This window comes from Apis dorsata, unplaced genomic scaffold, assembly GCF_000469605.1.
Source record: "Apis dorsata unplaced genomic scaffold, Apis dorsata 1.3 scaffold_517, whole genome shotgun sequence".
Classification (NCBI taxonomy): domain Eukaryota; kingdom Metazoa; phylum Arthropoda; class Insecta; order Hymenoptera; family Apidae; genus Apis; species Apis dorsata.
Window position 1 is genome coordinate 453,194 of NW_006263742.1, and position 5,191 is coordinate 458,384.

The 5,191-nt window shown below is 29.9% G+C and overlaps 1 protein-coding gene across 15 annotated transcripts in view; it reads left to right on the forward strand.

Moving 5' to 3' along the window:
- LOC102672218 (sorbin and SH3 domain-containing protein 1) overlaps positions 1 to 5,191 on the forward strand; it is a 115,194-nt gene that overhangs the window by 39,553 nt on the left and 70,450 nt on the right. The window lies entirely within an intron of this gene.

The following is a 5,191-nucleotide window of genomic DNA, read 5'->3' on the forward strand; positions in this document are numbered from 1 at the left end:
ACCATTTATTTCTTGTTAGTTATTAATTAGGAGTCTTGTGTAAATTTTTTTCTCTTCTTTCTTTCCTTTGCATGTGTGTTATTGTCTTGGGCTGTTTCATGTATTCTTCTCCATTGTTACATCTATTCTTTTTCTGGGGAGAAGGCACTGTGAAGTGAAATTTTAAGAAGCGAGTAATTTGGATACTTGTTAATAATTTTCGAACACTTCTTAATTCTTGGAATAAAAATAATTTGATCTTGTCTTCTTTTTTTTAGTTGGAAAAATTTCTGCGATTAAATCAACAGATTATAAATATTATTACAATTGATATTTTAATTGGCTAGCGACTCTTTAAGAAATATGTATTATTTTACAAAAAAGAAATTGGAATATTCAAATAAATTTTTTAATTAAAGTCTTCATTTGAGAAAAAGATTTAATAATTTTCAAATACAATATAAAAATCTTATTTTTAATTCAATTCTATTTATCAATATTTTAAAGAAAAAATTTTCTCTGAACAAGAAAAATTAAAAATTCGTAAACGAAACGAGACATTCGATATCGACAATCATGAGGATTCCTTTGTTACCGACCATTTTAATTTTCCATCACGGAATCGAGATATCAATCGTGGTTGCGTTCGAGCGAATAATCGATAATAAGTTCTCGAACGTTTCGCTGTCAGGAAATAACGTCTCGTGGCAAACATTTCCTTTCTTTTCCTTTGGAGGAAAAGATGTTATAAATATTCATCGACGAATTAAAATCGTTCGAGCCACTCAACGTGGGACAGACACTCGAGGGATTGAGATATTCAATTAAGAGAAGGATTTAATCGTTGCGATTCAGAAATGTACCGAGGGAAAGAGACTAATCTCTTTGTGGATAACCTGTTAGGATCTCTTAGGCAAAAAAGAAGAATAAAAAGTGTCGGATTGCAAATCGTTCATGAATTATAATCCATCTGTCATTTTCGAGTAAGTTTGATTATAATATTTCGATGTTGATATTGAGGTTAGGTTGTTGAAAAATTGAAGAAATTTAGAAAGGAGAATACAGATATTTGTATTCGTAGGATCTTTGTTAAGTTTTTATTTTTATTATTATTATTTTTATTATTAGAAAGAATAATAGTATTATTTGTCTTGTTTACCATATAGAAATTTTAATCCACTTAACTTAACGTAATTTAACCTTATCTAATCTAATTTAGGCCCAACATTTAACCTAATCTAACGTAAGCTAGATTTGCCCGACCTAGATATTGATTCTAGATTAAAATTGTTTTACGTTTATATCAATCACAATTTTGATTGTATTTTTTTTTAATGAAATATACTATATATCTCGATACGATTCTTTCCTTGGATTGAATCGTGTTGAATAAAATAGATTATTATATTTAATTAGTAAATATTGGAACATATAATATAAAATCTTTTTCAACAATTAATAGTAATTAATAATCACTGAATTAAAAAAAGAATACAATACAATACGTTCGTATTTAATTTTGCTTTAATCTGTCATAATAACTCGATTAACGTTAACATTGTTTAAACTTAAAAAAAAAAAAGAAAAATTTGTTTAATCTAAGAAAATTAAATCGATTCGATTTTTCATCGTCGAAGAAGTTTCTGAAGTGAGTGAAAATAAATTAAAACTGATTGCTCAGCATTTATAAAATAATACCAGAAAACAAAGATTTCTTACTTTTCTATTCAATACAAAATTCGCTTTCGTTTATTTTCATCCGGTGAAATTTTATTTTTTTCAAAGTTTTATTCGAAAATTTGGAAGTTTAGAGAAGCTTTAGAATTTCAACCGTTTGTTTATCGATAAATATGTTAATCGGACGTGAACCATTTTATCGATGGTGAAATATGCATCGTTGAATAAATATTTCCTCTCGATTAAACGAAATTTTGAACAAATAAAAAATATGAAAGAATTTATCTATTTTTTTTATTTTTTTTTTTTTTTTGGAAACATTCCAAAATTAATAATATCTCTGGAATTTCGATGTTTCCACGTTATCTCTCAAATTATCGTATTAAATTCCATTGCGTTTTATATCATTTTAAAAATTTAAAATACATTATTTTAAATTAAAAAAATGGAATAAAAAAAAATTATATTAACTTAAAACACATTTATCTATAAAAGTGCACGTTGTACAAATAATACATATAAATATTTCATTTTTCTAAATTCAACGACGATTTAATCGACAAGTCACGTCCATTAGAACTTTAAAAAAGCTTGCAAGGAGAGTGGAATACGCTATAAAAAAGGAAGAGGGAGAGCAATATATATACACATACACACAATAGACTTCTGTATCCCCCTGTATTATCCGAATACCTTAACGTTCGTTCTATTATTCGTATGCTCTGTTATTCTCACAATGTTTCGTAGCGATGTTTACATACAATATACTATAAGTTACAACGTAGATACAATGTATTCAGATGTGATAAATATTTTGTTCGGCCTGTGTTAAACGTAATCATATCGATTCAGTGCGAAGCGGAGAGGTATCGCGATGACACGTAAATGAAAAGGCGTAGTTTTAACTATTAAAAATCTTAAGAAAGTGGTGAAAGTGCGACGAAATTAACAAGAATATATCATGGCGGATGGTTCGACGGTTCGAGGCGCAACGGGGACGTAATTCTACGCAGCTGCTTGCGATAAAAAATTTACGCGACTTAACGGCCGAAAAGATACGGGACTCGTAGAAAGAAACCGTCAATATTTTTCATTTCTGCTTGAATAAACGAAGTTTAATGGAAAGGAAAGTAATTGTTCTATTATTCGAACATTTTGTTTTTCTTTATTAGTTCGGATACGGGAGTCTCTAGTGTATATACGTCTTTAGGAGAGCTGAAGGAAAGTGGAGGACATGGAAAGGATTGGTTGAACGTGGCAATGGACTAACTTCTCGGAATAAGCGACGATGAGAAAATATGCTATGTATCGCCGCGAGTAGTTCGCACACTTTGCTGAATTATCTTCGCCTCAAGACATTTCCCCCCCTCTCCCTCTCTCCTTGCGTGACGTTCGTTTCGTTTTAATTTCTGCCTCCTGGTATACGGTCCCGTCGTGTTGTTAACCCGAATTTTTGCAAACCTCTTCATCTTTCTCTTTCCCATCTCCAATGTATCGATCTTCAAGATAATCGGGAAATGTGATTTTTTTTATCTTAATAATCGATTTGAAAATTTCTTAGTTTGGAAGTGTTAAACGCGAATTTCGATGGGATGAATTTTCTATCGAAGAAAAATCGTATAACTTGTAAATATTTTAATTGATCACGTTTTTTTCGTTAAAAAGGGATACGCGTTGGATGCGTGAGAAGAAATTAATGGATGCTTTATCGATTATCGGTTTATTGGTTTCTTATTATACAAGATACGTTTCGAAGTCGTTCGAAATTACCTCTATGAAACATCCCCGACGTTTCTCGTCTGTTTCGAGTACAACCGTTGTCGTACAATTAGGTCATCCTTTAATACGTAACTGCGCGTAATTCTGAAAAAAAAAAAAAAAAAAAAGTGAATATTAAAGGAAAGCTTTGAAAAGTCTTGATTAAAAGTAGCTGCCTCGCTCGTCTGTTCCTTCATCTTTTTTTTTCGTGAAAAATATGGAAATTCGTTTTCGAATCGTAAAATTTTTTTAAAATTGTGTTCTATGATTTTTGAGAATTTTTGGCAAGTCGATGGATCGATCAATAATCGAGAGACAGTTCATCGGATAATATTGAATCAATGGTCTGTAATTGGGCAATTATTGGCCGATCAGTGGTCAATGATCGGTCAATGATCACTCGTTCACGTTGATATATATTAGACAGTGAAACGATAAATCGGACGATGTGAGTTTTAATATTCTTTTCTTTAAGATTCACTTTTAATTTCAATTTTACAATTTGAACGATGGATGGAAATTAATTGTACAAAGCGTGCGCTTATTATTATCATTAGTGAACACGAGCATGCACGAGAAATATGGGTCGTGTATAATATAATTTATGTTCTAGGTTGGGAGCATGAAAGTGTTCGACTTTTTTTTTTCTTTTTACAAGCGTTAAATTTCACTTATTTAGTAGAGTGTGCGCATTAACGAGGCAGATTCCGTGGAATAAACAGAGAAATTTGCATTACAACGGCGGAAAAAGGATAACACCTCGGTAGACAATAGCTGGATATGGGTGGATAATTTGAACAGTTACGCTCCAGATAATAAAAATTCGTAGCTTGCTTTCGAAATTTACAGCTTCTATATTTTGCTCATTTTTTTCCTTGACAGAAAAGGAGATTGTGATGTTTGGAATTTTAGAGAAATTTTTTCGAAAAATAAAATTAGGTATTATTTTTATTATTATATTTCAATTAAATTTCGATAATAAAAAATTATACAAATATAAATTTAAATTACATTAGCTGGTGTACCTGGTCTGGTGTAAATTTAATGGACTACGCAAGAAGTCTGTCTACGATTTACGTAACAATTTTAATTAACGATGTCTTCAAGCGACAACAAATTAATTCCTTTGAGTGCATTCCTTTGAAGCGTAGATGTTGTGATATAATCTACGTATATGTATATAGAATCTTTCCTCATGAATTAGGAAAATTTTGAAAATTTAATTCTATAAAATAATAATAATAATAATATCCTAGATATTCTATTTTTCGAATTCACGTTAAAATTTAACAAATGAATTATAAACAAAAAATTATTTTAGATTGTATCATAACATTTTCCCTATGAAATAGTGAGTGTACATCTAGTACTTCCAGATCGGTAAAATCTAAGGTTTTTTTATCGTAGTTCAGCTTTTCTTCGAAGATAGCGCTGTTTGTGCATCATCTTGTTTTAGTCGGTAAGTCAGTTTTGCTAACGATGAAAATAATTTTCTCGACTAGTCCAAGCTATATAATTTTCAATTTCGAATATTTTTTTATTAACGATTTTTATTAATCCATTATACGATAATAATGTATTAACGTATTAACGATATTTAATGTATTCTCAAATCACAATTGGAAATATAAATATATATCTGCTGCGAAACGAAAGATCTTTTAAACACCAATTTTAAAAGATCGTAAAATGGAGGATTTGCAACTTTTTGCAGAAAACAACTTCTTTTTTAATTAAGGCTGAAACTTTGCTCGCCTTTTTTGAAAAAAAAAAAAAA